This window comes from Oncorhynchus clarkii, chromosome 1, assembly GCF_045791955.1.
Source record: "Oncorhynchus clarkii lewisi isolate Uvic-CL-2024 chromosome 1, UVic_Ocla_1.0, whole genome shotgun sequence".
Lineage (NCBI taxonomy): Eukaryota > Metazoa > Chordata > Actinopteri > Salmoniformes > Salmonidae > Oncorhynchus > Oncorhynchus clarkii.
The window spans coordinates 20,648,389-20,669,981 of NC_092147.1; the positions used below are offsets into that span (position 1 = coordinate 20,648,389).

The window sequence follows — 21,593 nt, forward strand, 5'->3', positions numbered from 1 at the left end:
CATCATGCTGTGGTGATGTTTTTCAGCTGCAGGGACTGGAAGTCTAGTCAGGGTCAAGGCAAAGGTGAACGGAGCAAAGTACAGAGAGATCCTTGGTGAAAACTTGCTTCAGAGTACTCAGGACCTCAGACTATGGCAAATGTTCACCTTCCAACAGGATAACAGCAGTGCTTCTTCTCTGATTGATTTTGAGATTCAAGGGGCTATCATCGTTAAATAATATAACTGATTTTATTTAACCTTTATTTAATTGGCAAGTCAGTTAAGAACAAATTCTTATTTACAATGACATCCTACCAAAAGGCAAAAGGCCTCCGACGGGGAAGGAGCTCAGATAATAATAAAAAAGAAAAAGAAACATAGGACAAAACACACATCACGACAAGAGAGACAACACAACAGTACGTAAAGAAAAACCTAAGACAACAACATAGCATGGCAGCAACACATGACAACACAGCATGGGAGCAACACATCATGACAACAACATGGTAGCAACACAACATGGCAGCAGCACAACATGGTAGCAGCACAAAACAGGGTACAAACATTATTGGGCACAGACAACAGCACAAAGGGCAAGAAGGTAGAGACAACAATACATCACGCAAATCAGCTGCAACTGTCAGTAAGAGTGTCCATGACTGAGTCTTTGAATGAAGAGATTGAGATAAAACTTTTCAGTTTGAGTGTTTGTTGCAGCTCGTTCCAGTCGCTAGCTGCAGCGAACTGAAAAGACAAGCGACCGAAGGATGTGTGTGCTTTGGGGACCTTTATTAACAGAATGATAATTATAATTATGATTATGATAATTATGATAATAATGATTATGATAATTATTAATTATAATTATTTGCCTACCTTCTCATGCCTTTTGCACACAATGTATATATAGACTCCCCTTTTTTCTACTGTGTTATTGACTTGTTAATTGTTTACTCCATGTGTAACTCTGTGTTGTCTGTTCACACTGCTATGCCTTATCTTGGCCAGGTCGCAGTTGCAAATGAGAACTTGTTCTCAACTAGCCTACCTGGTTAAATAAAGGTGAAATAAAAAATAAAAAAAATTTAAAAAAATGTGACTGGCAGAATGGGTGTTGTTTGTGAAGGATGACGGCTGCAGTAGATATCTCAGATAGGGGCCTAAGAGGGTTTTATAAATAAGCATCAACCAGTTGGTCTTGCGACGGGTATACAGAGATGACCGGTTTACAGAGGAGTATAGAGTGCAGTGATGTGTTCTATAAAGAGCATTGGTGGCAAATCTGATGGCAAAATAGTAAAGAACATCTAGCTGCTCGAGAGCCCCCTTACCTGCTGATCTATACATTTTGTCTCTGTAATTCAAGCATGGGTAGGATTGTCATCTGAATCTGGGTTAGTTTGGCAGCTGGTGTGGAAGAGGAGAGATAGAGGAAACCAAGTCTAGATATAACTTTAGCCTGCAGATTTGATATGTGTTGAGAGAAGGACAGTGTACCATCTTGCCATACTCCCAAGTACTTGTATGAGGTGACTACCTCAAGCTCTAAACCTTCAGAGGTAGTAATCACACCTGTGGGGAGAGTGGCATTCTTCTTACCAAACCACATGACCATAGCCTAGTGGTTAGAGCATTGGGCCAGTAGCCGAAAGGTTGATGGATTGAATCCCTGAGCTGACAAGGTAAAAATCTGTCATTCTGCCCCTGAGCAAGGCAGTTAACCCACTGTTCACCGGGCACCGAAGACATGGATGTCGATTAAGGCAGCCCCCCCGCACCTCTCTGATTCAGAGGGCTTGGGTTAAATGCGGAAGACACATTTCAGTTGAAGGCATTCAGTTGTACAACTGACTAGGTATCTCCCGTTCCTTTGTTTTGTAGGTGTTCAGAACAAGGTTAAGGGCTTAAGCTTAAGCTTTGTTGTAGAGCGTTTCACACAAAATCCGGGGAGGGGCCAGCTGAGTATAACTGTATCATCTGCATATAAATGGATGCGAGAGCTTCCTACTGCCTGAGCTATGTTGTTGATGTAAATTGAGAAGTGCGTGGGGCCTAGGATCGAGCCTTGGGGTACACCCATTGGTGACAGGCAGTGGCTGAGACAGCAGATGTTTTGACTTTATACACTGCACTATTTGAGAGAGGTAGTTAGCAAACCAGGCCAAAGAGCCCGAAGAGAAACTAATTCTCCTTAGCTGGCCCACAAGAATGGAATGGTCTACCGTATCTAAAGCTTTGGCCAATTCAATAAAAATAGCAGCACAACATTGCTTAGAATCAAGGGCAATGGGGACATCATTGAGGACATTTAAGGTTGCAGTGACACATCCATAACCTGAGCAGAAACCAGATTGCATTCCAGAGAGAATACTATAGACATCAAGAAAGCCAGTCTGTTGATTATTGACAAGTTTTTCCAACACTTTTGATAAACAGGGCAAAATAGAAATAGGCCTATAACAGTTAGGATCAGCTTGGTCTCCCCCTTTAAATAAATATCGAACCGTGGCTGCCTTCCAAGCAATGGGAACCTCCCCAGAGAGGAGGACCTTACTTACGAATGTTTTTAATAATGTATGTGTTTTGGAAAACTAATGAATTTGCACGTTGATTCATGTTCGATGAAGAAGTCCATGTTTGTTTTTATATCAATCATTGACAGGTGTGATCTTTGAAATGGTTATGTTCAGTGGTAAAAAATGCTGCAACAAATGCATTCTAAAAGCTTTAACAAGAGCAAGGTATTGTGTTTAATTTGAAAACAGCATCACATTTTGTAAAAGCAGAATATTTCAGGTCCTCCTCCTAACCTTTGACCCCCTAACAGCTAATTCCATCGGTGAAAGCACATGATAAGCACATGAAAAGGTCAGAGATAGGCTTGGTAATGATAGGGGCAGCAACCTTAAAGAAGAAAGGGCCTAAACCATCTGACCCAGATGTTTTTTTGTGGTCATTTAACTTCTTGGTGACAGGGGGGCAGTATTGAGTAGCTTGGATGAATAAGGTGCCCAGAGTAAACTGCCTGCTACTCTGTCCCAGATGCTAATACAGTATATGCATATGTTTAGTAGTATTGGATAGAAAACACTCTGAAGTTTCTACAACTGTTTGAATGATGTCTGTGAGTATAACAGAACTCATATGGCAGGCGAAAACATGAGACAAATCCAAAAAGGAAGTGGGAAATCTGAGGTTTGTAGTTTAATTTAAGTGATTGCCTATCCAATATGCTGTGTCTATGGGGCCAGATTACACTTCCCACGGCTTCCAGCAGATGTCAAGAGTCTTGAGAAAGTTGTTTGATGCTTCTATTGTGGAAGGGTGTCGAATAAGACCTGTTTCAACAAGTGGACTAGGCTGAGGCCAATCAGTTGTTTACTGCGCGGCCACGCGGGCACGCCGTTCCTTCTTTTTCCTCTGTAATGAATACGTTATTGTCCGGTTGGAATATTTTTGAAGATTTATTATAAAAAGACCATAAGGATTGATTGTAAACATCGTTTGACATGTTTCTACAAACTGTAATGGAACTCTTTTGACTTTTTGTCTGGATTTTGCGCTCGCGCATTGTGCCTTTGGAATAGTGAACTAAACCCGCAAACAAAACGGAGGTATTTGGACATAAATATGGACGTAATCGAACAAAACTAACATTTCTTGTGGAAGTGGGAGTCCTGGGAGTGCATTCCGATGAAGATCATCAATTTACAGAAATACTCATAATAAACATTGATAAAAGATACAAGTGTTATGCATGGAACTTTAGATAAACTTCTCCTTAATGCAACCTCTGTGTCAGATTTCAAAAAAGCTTTACCGAAAAAGCACACCATGCTATAATCTGAGAGCAGCGCTCAGAGACCAAAACAAGCCATACAGATATCCGCCATGTTGTGAAGTCAACAGAAGTCATAAATAGCATTATAAATATTCACTTACCTTTGATGATCTTCATCAGAATGCACTCCCAGGAATCCCAGTTCCACAATAAATGTTTGATTTGTTCGATAAAGTCCATTTATGTCCAAATACCTCCTTTTTGTTCACACCTTTAGTTCACAAATCCAAATTCACGACGCGCAGGCCAGACGAAAAGTAAAAAAATTATATTACAGTTCGTAGAAACATGTCAAACGATGTATAGAATCAATCTTTAGGATGTTTTTAACATAAATATTCAATAATGTTTCAACCGGAGAATTCTTTTGTCTTTAGAAATGCAATGGTACGCAGCTACCTCTCACAGGAGCGCGCCTGACTGAGCTCATGGCCTTCTGGCAGACCCCTTACTCAATCAACTCTTATTCTCTCCTCCTTCACAGTAGAAGCCTGAAACAAGGTTCTAAAGACTGTTGACATCTAGTGGAAGCCTTAGGAAGTGCAATCGGACCCCATTTACACTGTTTCTTGGATAGGCAAATAGTTGGAAAAACTACAAAACTCAGATTTCCCACTTCCTGGTTGGATTTTTTTCACAGGTTTTTTGCCTGCCATATGAGTTATGTTATACTCACAGACATCATTCAAACAGTTTTAGAAACTTCAGAGTGTTTCCTATCTATACCCACTAATAATATGCATACCTTAGCTTCTGGTCCTGAGTAGCAGGCAGTTTACTCTGGGCACCTTATTCAACCAAGCTACTCAATACTGCCCCCAAGCCATAAGAGGCTTTAATGGCTAGCTCAGAATATGAGGTGTTAATGGCTAGCTCAGAATATGAGCTTTCCAAAAGTTGTTTATATATTGGAGTCAGCATGCCAGACTACCTGGCCTGATGACTCCTTGCTGTCCCCAGTCCACCTGGCCGTACTGGTGCTCCAGTTTCAAATGTTCTGCCTGCGGCTATGGAACCCTGACCATTTCACTAGATGTGCTACCTGTCCCAGACCAGCTGTTTTCGACTCTCTAGAGACAGCAGGAGCGGTAGAGATTGGCTATGAAAAGCCAACTGACATTTACTCCTGAGGTGCTGACCTGTTGCACCCTTGACAACCACTGTGATTATTATTATTTGACCCTGCTGGTCATCTATGAACATTTGAACATCTTGGCCATGTTCTGTTATAATCTCCACCCAGTACAGCCAGAAGAGGACTGGCCACCCCTCATAGCCTGGTTCCTCTCTAGGTTTCTTCCAAGGTTCTGGCCTTTCTAGGGAGTTTTTCCTAGCCACTGTGCTGCATTGCTTGCGGTTTGTGGTTTTAAGCTGGGTTTCTGTACAGCACTTTGTGACATCAGCTGATGTAAGAAGGGCTTTATAAATACATTTGATTGATTGATTGATATTATAGAGCTCATTAATTTCGGGAGCCCGGATAATTTATTTATGAATCCCATCATTGGATGGTTCGGTAGTTGGGTTTCCCCAGGGACTCCATAGGCCAGCATAGCTTACCTACACTACATGACCAAAAGTATGTGGATTAATATGAAGTAGGTCCCTCCTTTGCATCTTTAAAAGCTTACACTATAGGGAAGGCTTTCCACTAGATGTTGGAACAGTGCTGCAGGGACTTGCTTCCAATCAGCCACAAGAGCATTACTGAGGTCAGGCAGTGATGTTGGGCGATTAGGTCTGGCTCGCAGTTGGTGTTCCAACTCATTCCAAAGGTGTTCAATGGGGTTGAGGTCAGGGCTCTATGCAGACCAGTCAAGTTCTTCCACACCGATCTCGACAAACCATTTCTGTATGGACCTCGCTTTGTGCACAGGGACATTGTCATGCTGAAACTGTTGCCACAAAGCTGGATGCACAGAATCGTCTAGAAAGTCATTGTATGTTGTAGCATTAAGATTTCCCTTTACTGGAACTAAGGGGCCTAGCCTGAACCATGAAAAACAGCCCCAGACCACCAATTCCTCCACCAAACTTTACAGTTTGCACTATGCATTCGGGCAGACAGCTTTCTCATATGTGTTCGTTGGACTGCCAGCTAGGAAGTGGAGATTGCATGGCTGTGTGCTTGATTTTATACACCTGTCAGCAACAGGTGTGGCTGAAATAGCCCAATCCACGAATTTCAGGGGGTGTCAAACTTCCTTTTGTATATATAGTGTATGTTGTAAATATAGAAAAAAGGAGTTGCCTGGTAATGTGTATGTATCTTTCAAATCTTGGGATGTTCTCAAACCATTACTGTCCGTGATATTGGCATGGGTATGGATTGCACATTTAGACCATTGTGGGGATGCAAAAGGCCACTCTCGAGATTGCAAAGCATTATTGTGTAATATTTCAGTATGGGCATGCCATTTTGATTCCCAGTTACATTGTTTTTTAATTTTGTGCTAAATATAAATTGTGTGAGTAGTAATAGGACCACAGCTTAGTTGACATTGTTTAAGGAATATACAGTATGGCTGAGGGTTTTGCAAAAAGTATTTTAATTATATTAATGAAATTGGAGCCAATACCCATATGTTCCAAGACAGACAAAAAGGTATGACCGTTCTAGTCTATCGAAAGTTTTTTTGCATCAAGAGATACAGCCCAAGGAGCTGTTGTTTCTGATGAAGAATCTAAGATATGTAATAGTCGACAGAGGCTATCCGAGTATAAACACTTTATAACAAACCCGCTTGGTCTGTGTGGCCTAATTTGGGTAAGTCTCGAGACGACAACATTTTGGAAAACAGTTTTTTATCTGTATTTGTCTAAGATAGTGGGCGATAGTGAGAACACTGGGTGGTATCCTTACCTTTTTTTCATAAAAGTGAAATTAGTGCTCTATTCACATCTCTCCCAAATGAACCTTTGTGAACTGCTATATTAATCATTTTGAGCAATAGTGGACCTAATTGATTCCAACATTTTTAATAGACCTCAGGAAGAAATACCGTCCCATCCAGGTGATTTGCCTTTATTCATGCTATCCAATCCCCTTTTTAATTCATTGAGAGAGATTTAGGCTCCCAGCAAGGTGGCTTCCTCTGTTGAGAGAAGAAGAGTTCGTAATTATTTGAGAAAGTACCTATTCTGGCTCGGTGTGGATTTACAATCTGAGATGTACAGTTCTTTATAGAAGCTTGAGAATCTTTGACTGATGAATTTGGGTTCTGACAGTAATTCCCCTGTTCCAGATTCAATAGATTCAATCAGTTAATTGATCATTACTGCATAGCGTGTTGGCCAGTAAACAACTGGGACAATTACCATAGAAGTAATGGTTGAGTCTGACTTGATGGATGGCAAATTCTGCTCTCTGCCTGATCAATAAATATGTTCTGTCTTGACTTTGGAAAGAGTAATAGCTACCTGGTCTGAAAAGAGTTTGTTGAGAACGCTTTAACGCAGTTAACATTTGCATTATTTTTAATAAAACCTTTGGCAGCATCCCATAGTATCCAGGGGTCATCGACTTAATTGTTATTGATCATTATGAATTAATTTAGTCACATTTCAAATCGATCAAAGAATGTTTGATTCTGTAGTAATGAAATGTTGAAATGCCATCTTCTGGCTCCTTTAGGAGATTCCGAAATGTGAAGTTGTCAGTAGTAAGCGTAGTGGTCAGACAAGCTCATATGTTGAAGATAGAACTAGAGGTGTAGATAATACTATGCAATCCATTCGTGAGAAAGATTTATGGCTGTTTGAGTAATAAGTGCACTCTTTTGATTCAGGATTATGTGCTCACCAGGCATCAATAAGGTTGTAATCAGAGAGTATATACTGGAGAGCCTTGGTTGTAGTTGTGATAAAATGCGTCTTGGTGAGAGGTGTAAGAGTCAGGCGCAGGAGAGCAGGGATGTCTGAGAAGCGTGTTTAATAATTTAGTCCACCAATACAAAACGGCACAGGCAAAAATTCCAAAACTACGCTCTCGAATACTCAGAAACTCGTGCAAACGCACGGAGGAACAAACACAGTTCCGACACTTTACATGCACGTGCATAATAGTGAAAAACAACAAACATCAAATACAATCGAGCGCAATACACACAAGTCTAATCCTGCACGAATTAAGGCTGGTAACAGGTGCCCTATATACACACAGAAATAAACGCAATTGAAACCAGGTGTGAAAAGGAACACAGACAAATCAACTAGAAAAGGAAAAAGGGATCGGTAGCGGCTAGTAAGCCGGCGACGCCGAGCGCCGAGCGCCGCCCGAACAGGGAGAGGAGTTACAGTCGGTAGAAGTCGTGACAGTAGTTGGTCTTTGTTTTGAATGTCCAAAATGGCATTCATGCCTTTCTCAATAACCAGATGGAATTCAGTTAATTCTAACAATATGCTGTTCAGAGAATCAAAAAAACATAGGATCATATGAATTTGGAGTATACTCATTAATAAAGGCAATTTTCTTTCCATTATAGAAACATTTAAGGAAATTGATTCTGCCTTCTTTGTCTTCACCTCTACCCAAGAAAGTTTGTTAGAATCATTATGATTACAGCTTCAGTTTTGTTTGGGGCTGATGAAAAAGCAGCAGCTTGTAGAAATGACTATATAAGTGTTTTTGGAGCAGGTGTGTTTCTTGGAGCATTGATTGATTTATAAATATTGTTTCTCTTCAAACTGGAAACCACATATCCTGAGGCCGCATTTATTGTAGATGGGGATTTTAACAAAGCAAATTTGAGGAAAACGCTACCGAAGTTCTATCAACACATTGACTGTAGTAGCCGTGCTGGAAAAACACTCAACCACTAATATTCTCTATTCCGGGATGCTGACAATGCCCTCCCCTGCCCTTCCTTTGGCAAATCAGATCACAGCTCCATTTAGCTCCTCCCTTCCTATAGGCAGAAACTCAAACAGGAAGTACCCGTGCTAAGGTCTATTCAATGCTGGTCTGACCAATAGGAATCCATGCTTCAAGATTGTTTTGATCATACGGACTGGGATATGTTCCGGGTAGCCTCGGATAATAACATTGATGTATACACAAACATGGTGACTGAGTTCATCAGGAAGTGTATAAGGGATGTTGTTCCAACTGTGACTATTAAAACCTACCCAAATCAGAAACCATGGATAGATAGCAGCATTCGTGCTAAACTGAAAGCGCAAACCACCGCATTTAACCATGGCAAGGTGACTGGGAATATGGTCAAATACAAATACAAACCAAAGGGTGGTGCGCTCTGCCCAGCGCATCAACGGGGGCAGACTGCCTGCCCTCCAGGACACCCACAGCACCCGATGTCACAGGAAGGCCAAAAAGATCATCAAGGCACGGCCTGTTCACCCCACTATCATCCAGAAGGCGAGGTCAGTACAGGTGTATAAAAGCTGGTACCGAGACACTGAAAAACAGCTTCTATCTCAAGGCCATCATACTGTTAAATAGCCATCACTAGCCGGCTACCACCCAGTTACTTAACCCTGCACCTTAGAGGTTGCTGCCCTATATACATAGATGTGGAATCACTGGTCACTTTAATGATGGAACACTAGTCACTTTAATAATGTTTACATACTGCTTTACTCATTTCATATGTATATACTGTATTCTATTCTACTGTATATATTTCTTAATTCCATTATTTTACTTTTAGATTTGTGTGTATTGTTGTGAATTGTTAGATATTACTGCACTTTTGGAGCTAGGAACACAAGCATCTCACTACACCCGCAATAACATTGCTAAATATGTGTATGTGACCAATCAAATTTGATTTGATTTTATGCCACATTTCTGTTGATTTTGAAGAATAATGTGATAAATACCTTACAAATCTTTGAACTGTCCTACTTTATCAATATAAAATGGAAAAGACCTGTTAATGTTTTGTGGTCATTTGATAATTAGAAAATAAATTATCAAGCATTTTAACCTTCAATCATGACTTGAAAAAAGTGTTGCACATCTCCTGATTATGTGATGTGTGGTACCATTTCATGTTTCAGAACACCTCAGGGTGAATGTTTCAGTACACCTTAAATCTGTCCCAATACCCTCACAACCATGTGTTTCAATCCTCCAGCAAAGTTAAGGTGCTGTCTCCTTTAAGGTATTGGCAGCTCAGTTACCACTAGTTTTAGTGTTTTAGTGTTACAAAACACTACATTTTAACAGTGACAAGCCACTGCATTTATTTAGATATGTGTGCACTGCGGGTAAATTATACACAAGCAGAAACAGCTGTGCAGGCACCTTGAAAAACACCCACATACAGTACCACCCAAACACAGGAAACACAGGTGCCTCGGTAACACAGGGAGTTTTTGAGACAAAGCTGGAAAGAGGTGATACAAAAGGATGCTTGCTTGGCCTTTTTCACCACAGATATTCCAATACAGTCACTTGGAGAAACAGCAAAGGGATACATTCCAGCCTTCTGTTGTATATCAGAGCAGGTTCTAATTTTGCATTCAGTTAAGCTTTAAACCCACGGTTTGGCGTGAGTGAGGTCTTGTAAGATGACTGAATTGCCTGGCTCACACTCTGTTGGAGCTCTACATTGTAAACAACAGTCGGGAGCATCTCTTCTCTCCCCTGTCTTCGTAGAGGGGTGTTAATGGCCTAGTTACTATATAGGGCAACTTCTCCTGTCTCAGGTGTGGTAGTCTTTTGGTCTTATGTTTTTGGGGGCTTAATTGGTTCTCCTGCAGGGTTTTTCTGGAACACACACGCATGCACACTTGCACGATAGGGAGACAGGCCCTTTGACCACAGCCAAAGGGCCACAGCTGAGAAGTGTTTACAAGGCTGTGACCACAACACCAGTGCATCACTCAGGGCTGGGTGTTCTAAACAAACACTCACCATAATAGGACAAGCCTTGGTCTTGGAGAGGGAAGGAAAGGGGAGGGAGGGAGAGGAGGAGGGGTGAGTGGAGGAAGGGAAGGAAGGGAGAATGAGGGAGGATAGCTGTCTTATGTCTGATTGATTGAGATTTTTGACATTCCACACTTACTGTATCTCTCTTGATCATGTTCATCTCAACAGAGCTATTAGTGCCTGATGAGTGCAGGAAATTAGTGTCATCATCACAGAAGTTATTTGGTGTGCTTCATTTCTCAAGGTAACTTACGAAAATGCAACAGCTGTGAGTTCAGAAAAGCAACTGTGCATAATCGGTATCGGCAAACTTACTTACTGAATTTCGATAACTAATCCAATCATGAATCCAAATCCTGTCCATATCCTGTTGTAACCAGATAATGCAAATAATGTAATCTGGCTCCATCTTTTTAAATGTTTTATCATGTGTTCATTGTCTTTGTTAACGTAAGCTAAATCCATGTGAAATTGTAAATGAATAAGGTGTTACACACCACTGACTGTCCTCTCTTTCTGTCCCTCTCGTGACAGATCTTCCATATGACCTATGACCTGGCCAGTGCAGTGATGCGTATCTTCAACCTGATTGGTATGATGTTGCTGCTGTGTCACTGGGATGGCTGTTTGCAGTTCCTGGTTCCCATGCTGCAGGATTTCCCCCAGGACTGCTGGGTCTCCCTTAACAAGATGGTGGTAAGTGCTGCTAATGCCATGTTCAAAACAACTGGGAACTCTGAAAAATATTAGGTCAAATCATGATGTCAGTGATCTTCAGGTCAGAAAGTGGCGCTCGCGAAAGAGGCCCAAGTTCTCGAGTTGGAATTCAGAGTTGGAATACCGCTCAAATCGATTTTTCCCAGTCTGAGTTCTCAGTTGTTTTGAATGCACTGAAGTTAGATATCGAGGATTTACGAGTTCCCCTTTCCCAGTTGTTTTGAACGCGGCATTAATACACACTCTAGAGCGGGAGTGTCAAAAGATTTCCCCTAAGGTCCGCATTCTGTCTTCAATGAGGTCCGGAGGGCTGCACTGAAAATAGGTTACATTCCCTCGCGGTCCAAATTTGCTAAACATAGTCCTGTATCAATCGTTTTTTTTTATTTTCGCTCCCTGACTGTCTAGCTTTCATTTCTGTGATTATTGTGAGCTGGACACAGTCAAGAGACTGTATGAATTTAAGTCCACTATAATTTCTACAGTTTCGATTTGGTTTTAGTAATTTAAAAGTATACTGGGTTTTGTTTTCCCCGCGGGCTGTATGTTTGACAACCCTGCTCTAGATTTTAGATCCATTCCGTACTCTAGGGGCCTGTTCCCGTACACCAGACTGGACTCACTGGACATACGTTTGGTATTTTACGTTAATGTTTGCATCTCCGAAAGTATGATGTGTTACATTTTCTCTGGCTACTGAAGACAGAAGGTTACGTAGGAGCTGCGGCAATTTTAGCATATAAATATTGGTGGGGCAAAAAATATATATATTGGGGTGTGCATGCCAGCAAAATCACTACACAACACAACACTAAACAATACATGAATCACACTATAACGGTGACAAACGGTACCCACAAACTGTTAGGACCAACATAATGCTGTCCCAACAGCAGTACCAACAGCAGTCCCAAAACCTTACCACTGCTACACCTGGCTATCAGCGGAGCCTTGTCCGCTTGCCCTGCGGTAGCAGAGAGAACAGTACCGCTTGCTGAATAGTGCCGCTTGCCACACGGCAAGCAGAGAGAACAGTCTATGACTAGGGTGGCTGGAGACTTTGACAATTTTTAGGGCCTTCCTCTGACACCGCCTCGTATAGAGGTCCTGGATGGCAGGAAGCTTGGCCCCAGTGATGTACTGGGCTGTTCGCACTACCCTCTGTAGTGCCTTGCAGTCAGAGGCCGAGCAGTTGCCATACCAGGCAGTGATGCAACGAGTCAGGATGCTCTCGATGGTTCAGCTGTAGAACCTTTTGAGGATCTGAGGACCCATGCCAAATCTTTTCAGTCTCCTGAGGGGGAATAGGTTTTGTCTTGCCCTCTTCACAACTGTCTTGGTGTGCTCGGACCATGTTAGTTTATTGGTGATGTGGACACCAAGGAACTTGAAGTTCTCAACCTGCTCCACTGCAGCCCCGTCGATGAGAATGGGTGCATGCTCGGTCCTCTTTTTCCTGTAGTCCAGAATCATCTCCTTTGTCTTGATCACGTTGAGGGAGAGGTTGTTGTCCTGGCACCACACAGCCAGGTCTCTAACCTCCTCCCTATAGGATGTCTCATTATTGTCAGTGATCAGGCCTACCACTGTTGTGTCATTGGCAAAACTTGATGATGGTGTTGGAGTCGTCCCTGGCCGTGCAGTTATTAGTGAACAGGGAGTACAGGAGGCGACTGAGCACGCACCCTTGAGGGGACCCTGTGTTGAGGATCAGCGTGGCGTATGTGTTGTTACCTACCTTTACCACCTGGGGGCGGCCCTGTTTGTGGGTGAGTCCCAGAAAGAGGGCCAATTATTTACAAATTCTACCTTTTGGGAGGGGCAGAAAACTGTTTTCAGCCAGCGTTTGAGTTGTGAGACTGTGCTGTAGAGCTCATCACTCCCCCTAACTGGTAGGGGGCCAGAGACAATTACTCGATGACGACACATCTTTCTGGCTGATTTACACGCTGAAGCTATGTTGAGCTTGGTGACCTCTGACTGTTTCATCCTAACATCTTTGGTGCCGACGTGGATAACAATATCCCTATAGTCTCTACACTCGCCAGTTTTAGCTTTAGCCAGGACCATCTTCAGATTAGCCTTAACGTCGGTAGCCCTGCCCCCTGGTAAACAGTGTATGATCGCTGGATGATTTGTTTTAAGTCTAATACTGCGGGTAATGGAGTCGCCGATGACTAGGGTTTTCAATTTGGCAGAGCTAATGGTGGGAGGCTTCGGCGTCCCAGACCCCGTAATGGGAGGAGTAGAGACCAGAGAAGGCTCGGCCTCTGACTCCGACTCGCTGCTTAATGGGGAGAACCGGTTGAAAGTTTCTGTCGGCTGAATGAGCACCGGTTGAGCATTCCTACAGCATTTCCTTCCATAAGCTATGAGAAAGTTATCCGGCTACAGGGACTGTGCGAGGGGATTTATCATACTATCTGTACTTACTGGTGGCACAGACAGACTCTGTTTCATCCTTTCCTACACTTGAACATAGCCTTATTTTTATTACAGCATATTGGATGACTATCATTCATATCCCACTAGCCCAGCTCAATGTAACATCGATAGGTTTAGGCTACTACATGAACTAAAATTTTCCCAGTACCCATCAAGAGATTGCTACAACCTAGCCTATGAATGAAAGTTTGCAACGTGGGTGCACAAGTCATGATCATTTTTTGTAATCAAGGTGACAGACAGTGACACATTCAATACCGGATTGCACACTGTTACCTGCATCTAGGTTATAATCATTAGTCCAACAGTTGCAAATGAGAGTTTCTATTGGACAAATTCAGGTATGTTTATCTCCGTTTGGATTGCTTCCGTTAAGAAACGTTTTTCAACGATGAATACACCCCTGATCACGTGCAAACACAGATCACTTTCATAGCAGCCACTAACAAACAGCTTGTTGTATATACAATTCCTTCTCACATCTATGTTCTCTCCTCCTTTCACCTTTTCCCTTCACTTGTGGACCAGACGTGTTTAGATAATTTACCTAAACACATCAGCTGTCTGTGACCAGGCGAAAAAAACATTTGCAACCTGCATATCATGACTGCTAACCACTACACACAGCCTACATAATTGTCACGTCATAGTCAACATAGCTAGTAGAAGTAACGCGTTAGTAAACCAGCTACAATCATGCAGCACAGTGTACACTCAGCTGCAAGCAATTTAGCGTTTAAACTGGTGGAAGAGTTCTAGTGTTGGATTGCCATAGTCAGCTAGCTAACATAGCATCCCTTTCTGTTTGATCCAGGTGTTTGAGTAAGCTAAACTAGCTTGCTGCATTCGGTGCTAGCTAAGAAGGTGAAAGTGAAGTGAAGAATATCTATACTATGAAATATAGCTAGCTCTCTCTCTCTCGCTTCTCCTTAATTTTGGAAGAAATTAATTTGTTCAAAACTGTTGTCTTTCTCCCTATTTGAGTCAACTACTCATCACATTTTATGAACTGCAGCGCTAGCAAGATGTAGCTTATGCTTTCAGTACTAGATACATTCTCTGAAGCTTTGATTGGGTGGACAACATGTCAGTTCATGCTGCAAGAGCTCTGAGAGGTTGGAGGACGTTTTCATAATTACTGTGTAAGTCTATGGAAGAGGGTGAGAACCATGAGCCTCCTAGGTTTTGTATTGAAGTCAATGTACCCAGAGGAGGATAGAAGTTAGTTGTCCTCGGGCTACACCATGGTGCTACCCTACAGAATGCTGCTGAGGATACTGTAGACCTTCGTTGCAAAACAGTGTGTTTTATTTGGTGATGTGAATATATTTAGTATAGTTTTTATCTAAAAATAAAAATCTTTTAATGTTTCACTATTACATTTTTATGAAATTCATTGAGGAGGATGGTTGTCCCCTTCCTCCACTGAGGAGCCTCCAAATGTCCTACAAGACGTATGATAAGTTACATCATCTAATTCGTATGCTATTGTAGGACTGGGGTAAGACGTATGATACTATACGTCCTCTAATTAGTATGATATTGCACGACCACTATTCCATTCATAATGTAACGTAAGGTACTAAATGTAATGTAATGTATCGTACTAAATGGAAGGGAACAGATTTACATACGGAATCTCATGAATTGCCCTGAGGCCAGGTTGAGACACAGATGAAGCCTATTCCTGGACTAAAAACACTTTCAGATTGAGATTCTCCACTGAGGATGCTTTATAGTCCAGGAGTAGATTTAATCTGGGTCTGGAAAATCTACCAATCTACCTCAAAAGAAGTCTGAAGTAACTCATCCATAGCTCACTACACTTTAGTAAGGGGATGGGTTCAGTACACATCATTGCATTCTGTATCAGAAAGTAGGCTGGCCCTCTTTGAAGTTGTAGATCAATGCTTTGCACTCTTTATGTTTATAAACCCTGCTGCATAAACTTCTGCCTACCTTACTTAGTTTTTTTCGCACCTTCCTTGTTGAATAATCTCCAAGGCTCTCTAAAATGTGACGAATTGGTGACTCTAAGGCAATTGAAACGGCTGATTGAGGACCTTTTTACTGAAGAATGTGTTTGTTTTCTATGATTGTGTTTAGATTGTCGTGTATTGATGTGAAGATTAATGTCTATATTAATGTGTGTTGATGTGAATAGGAATATTGATGTGTATCGTGTATTGATGTGTGTACAGGAATCTGTAAAAGGGACCTTGGTCTCAGCATGACACCCTGCCAAAATGAAGGTTAAATAAAAAAATACATCAAAAAACACACGAACACACGCATCTCGGTCCCTTTACGTTGCTCAGAGCTGGGCTCTCTCTCTCTGTGTGCACTCCGCGCCAGTTTCCCTGAGAACAGTTGTCCCGGTGATCAGTCGCAGCCTGAGAGCAGGCATGTCCCAGCAATCAAGGTCATCATCTCTCCAGAGGCGAATGGCTTCAAATGAAAGACGCAGCGTTAAATGATCCATCTCCATGTCACTCGAGACTTGTTCACTTTGAGTGGCTGCCTGACTACTCACTGCATCCCGCTCCCCTACACTGCAACCTCCATGCTGCTCAGAGAACAGAGAGAAATGCACACACATTTTTGTTTTATGCCTTCCCCAAGCCATAGCCCTAACTTTAACCACTTGGACCTAAACTTAACCCTTTGAGTTCTTGTTGTAGACTCAGGTGTGAGAGGCTTTCTGCCGACTAGCTTTAGGCCCTGTGGGAGAGAATTGCCAGAAGGTCTCTCCATCAAACAGTCAGTCATCATGTTAGTATGCGTTACCTGACCCTCCCTGATCTGACCATTGACACAGACTGTTCTGCTATAAGCCAGGATTTAAGTTTACAGAAGGCTGATCAAATTAAATCAAATAAAAAATGTCCCCGCTGTTATGTAAGTCAGGGCCAGGTGCTTTCATTTGATGTACTGTATACTGTATAGGTCTTATTATAATAAATCCCTGGATCTGGGTAGAGTAATCCGAATCCCTTGCCAGGGATCATCCGGTTAGAGGATGCAGAACAGCCATGGGAAATACAATTACTCATATGAATGACATATGCACTTACACACGAGTGCGCACGTGTGCATGCACACACACACACACACACACACACACACAAAGTATACTTGACTGATGTGTGTGTTATATCACTGTCTCTTTATCTTTAACCCCTGCAGCATCAGACAAGAACTCACTCACTCACTCACTCACACACACACACACGCACACGCACACGCACACACACACACACACACACACACACACACACACACACACACACACAGTAGCTGATCATTAATATTCCAAGCATCCTACCATGCCTACACCTGGCCCTTAGGGTTGGAAAAAATGCCCATACCAGTTAAGGCAGCTAATATGGTAAATATAGCTGAAGAGGTTACACGTAAACTCTGAGCCACAGCAACCATTACACACACACACACACACACACACACACACACACACACACACACACACACACACACACACACACACACACACACACACACACACACACACATCCACGACCACCTGCATGCACACAACCACGCAGGCATGCACCCTCACACACCCACACACACCATGAACCCCCTTCTCCTTGTACCTCGCACCTCCCTCCAGGATCTTGGAACAGATCATCAGAGATAATTTCATACATCGAGCACCACCCACATTCCACAGTCTTCCTCAGAGCCAGTGCCTTATGAGAATCAGAGTCTGTACAGAATATATAGAGAGACTCACCTGTTCTAGTCTAAACACCATGCAGGCTGTCTGTTGATTTTATTGCTATGGGGATTGGAGGACTTGGTGGCCCTGTGTACTCCCCCATGTTTTCTTATTTGATCCCAGTGGGGCTCCACTCCCATACCTGTAGAGATGGATGCTTGTTCTCTGTTAATAGATCAGCATTACTGTCAGCTGCCTGGCTCTGTGGCTGCAGTACTAGCGTGGTGCCACACACACACACACGATATTGTCCTACCGAGACACATAGGAAATGAATGTGTCAGTGCAGTGGAGGTTGTTCAGTCATCTGCACTGGGGACTGGGTTTATAGATCACAGACACTCTGTGTGTGTGTGTGTGTGTGTGTGTGTGTGTGTGTGTGTGTGTGTGTGTGTGTGTGTGTGTGTGTGTGTGTGTGTGTGTGTGAGGCAGCATAGAGACGTTAGTATAAAATCCTGTAAATTCAGATAAGCTACAGCGAGCCAGAGCAGCTCGCTACAACATGCCTCCAATAGTGGCCCTTTTTCATCCATGTTTGTACCGTTACCTCTGGCTCTGGCACAGTTATTAGCTACCTAAACTCATATGTCAAATAGGCCTGGTGATTGTGAGTACACATCATACTGATAGATTTGTTTTTTATTAGGGCTTCATCTTCCATTAGATGGATGTGTGTGTTTCCTTGCACATAGTGTATGTGTGTGCATGAATGTGCGTGTTTATTTCCATCTCAGAGCTTTGTGAGGGGCTGCTGCTGGTGTTTGCCTGGCAGGCACACTCTGTAGGCAGCATGCTGATAGACCAGAGAGAGAGTTAGAGAGAGAGAGCAACCTTGGGAAAATCCTCTGCATTATCATTAACAGCAGACTCGCACATTTCCTCAATGAAAACAATAAACTGAGCAAATGTCAAACTGGCTTTTTACAAAATTACCTTACAACAGACCACTTATTCACCCTGCACACCCTAATTGACAAACAAACCAAAACAAAGGTAAAGTCTTCTCATGCTTTGTTGATTTCAAAAAAGTTTTTGACTCAATTTGGCTTGAGGGTCTGCTGTACAAATTGATGGAAAGTGGTGTTGGGGGGAAAAACATCCGACATTATAAAACACACGTACACAAACATCAAGTATGCAGTTAAAATTGGCAAAGAAACACACACATTTCTTTCCACAGGGCCGTGGGGTGAGACATGGATGCAGCTTAAACTTCACCCTCTTCAACATATATATCAATGAATTGGCGAGGACACTAGAACTGCAGCCCCCGTCCTCACCCTACTAGAATCTGAAGTCAAGTGTCTACTGTTTGCTGATGATCTGGTGCTTCTGTCCCGAACCAAGGAGGGCCCACAGCAGCACCTACAGCTTCTGCACAGATTCTGTCAGATCTGGGCCCTGACCGTAAGACAAAAATCGTGGTGTTCCAAAAAAGGTCAAGTTGCCAGGACCACAAATACAAATGCCATCTAGACACCGTTGCCCTGGAGCACACAAAAACTATACATACCTTGGTCTACATCAGCGCCACACATAACTTCCACAAAGCTGTGAACGATCGTAGAGACAAGGCAAGAGGGGCCTACTATGCCATCAAAAGGAAGATAAAATTTGACCTACCAATTAGGGTCAGGCTAAAAATACTTGAATCATTTATAGAACCCATTGCCCTTTATGGTTGTGAGGTCAGGGGTCCACTCACCAACCAATAATGGGACAAACACCAAATTGAGACTGCATGTAGAATTCTGCAAAAATATCCACTGTATACAACGTAAAACACCAAATAATGCATGCAGAGCAGAATTAGGCCGATATCCGTTAATGATCAAAATCCAGAAAAGAGACGTTAAATTCTACAACCACCTAAAAGGAAGCGATTCCCAAACCTTCCATAACAAAGTCATCACCTACAGAAATATTAATCTGGATAAGAGTCCCCTAAGCAAGCTAGTCCTGGAGAATATAACACAATTAGACCCAGCCAAATCATGAGAAAACAAAAAGATAATTACTTGACACATTGGAAAGAATTAAGAAAAAAACTGACCAAACTAACTTACCAAACTAGAATGCTATTATCAAACTAGAATGCTATTAGAAAACAAACCCAATTGTTATAAACTCCCATATCTATTGAGTGAAATACCAGGGTGGGCCATCACAGCATCAAGATTTGTGACCTGTTGCCACAAGAAAAGTGCAACCAGTGAAGAACAACACCGTTGTAAATACAACCCATATTTATGTTTATTTATTTTCCCTTTTGTACTTTAACTGTTGCACATATGACATTTGTAATGTCTTTATTGTTTTGGAACTTTTGTGAGTGTAATGTTTACTGTTCATTTGTATTGTTTATTCCACTTTTGTTTATTGTTTAGTTCTCTTGCTTTGGCAATGTTAACACATGTTTCCCATGCCAATAAAGCCCTTAAATTGATTTGAAAGAGAGAGAGAGAGCTCTGCCTCTATCACACACCCAAGGCGTTGGGACCAGGTCGGAGGCTGAAGCTGCCCCTAGCACAGAGAGAGAGAGAGAGAGCTCTGCCTCTGTCACACACCCAAGGCGTTGGGACCAGGTCGGAGGCTGAAACTGCCCCTAGCACAGAGAGAGAGAGAGAGTTCTGCCTCTGTCACACACCCAAAGCGTTGGGACCAGGTCGGGGGCTGAAGCTGCCCCTAGCACAGAGAGAGAGAGAGAGTTCTGCCTCTGTCACACACCCAAGGCGTTGGGACCAGGTCGGGGGCTGAAGCTGCCCCTAGCACAGAGAGAGAGAGGAAGGGCCATATGAGCACACATGCATACACATCCGTTGGCAGTGCTGAGTGCCCCCAAGATCAGCACCTATCTATCACCGTCCTGTTATTTCCTTCCATCCACGTCCCTCTGTCACATTTTAAAACAATCTGATGCCTCCCTCACATTTCCCTTTATTTTCCCCTGAACCATTTCCCAACAAAATATTTTTTAATGGAATGCAAATAGGGTCGAGTGAATTCAAAACGGATACAATCCAATCCAGAAGGAGTCAATCAATGACAGTTGGGACAGCTCTCTTTGGCTCTGCTTTGTACAGCCAGGACAGTCTAACTCCGAACCAACAGTCCTACAATTAGCTGAGTAGAAGCAGTGAAATCACTCTAAAGGATTAAACCTGTAGCCAGGCAGCGTTTTTTAGTCAGTGTTGCTGTTAGCGGGCTGAGGAGAGAGTGTTTAACATTTCTCTAGTCTCACTGTATAGACAAATCAAAGGCAGAGTGGCTCCTCATTAGAGCCCAGTCTGAAGTGGCCTTCTACACCTGAACCAACAGCACTGTGCTGGAGTGATTAGGCCTTCAACAAGCAGCTAGCTAGCACAATGGAGTCATAATGTCTTAGCTACTACAGAATGGGTGGGATTGCAGCTTTCTTTCACACACTTTATTTTATTGCCTCTCTCTCTATCTCCATCTTTCTCTCTCTGTCTTTCCACTATCTTTTCATTTCTCACTGAAGCCTTAGAATTTGAGAGTTTTAGGTTGACCGTAGTCTTGTTTCGGCACAGTGATATTGAAAATGTGGTTTTATTACAGTGTTACTCTTTCTCTATAATGCACTCTTTTGTAATAGAAACCCTGCTCTTTCTCTCCCAACAGAATGACTCGTGGAGCGAGCTGTACTCCTTTGCCCTGTTCAAAGCCATGAGTCACATGCTGTGTATCGGTTATGGGCGCCAAGCCCCAGAGAGCATGTCTGATATCTGGTTGACCATGCTCAGTATGATCGTGGGAGCCACCTGCTACGCCATGTTCATCGGCCACGCTACCGCCCTTATCCAGTCCCTGGACTCATCCCGGCGCCAGTACCAGGAGAAGGTAGGTACAGCTTCCAACTCATCCCAGGCCGTCAATGAGGTCTAAGCCATTTAACAAAAATATTAAATAATTTTTATTGAACCTTTATTTAACTAGGCAAGTCAGTTAAT

The 21,593-nt window shown here is 42.6% G+C and overlaps 1 pseudogene; it reads left to right on the forward strand.

The window, feature by feature from the left end:
- LOC139415632 (potassium/sodium hyperpolarization-activated cyclic nucleotide-gated channel 2-like) overlaps positions 1 to 21,593 on the forward strand; it is a 105,516-nt pseudogene that overhangs the window by 39,561 nt on the left and 44,362 nt on the right.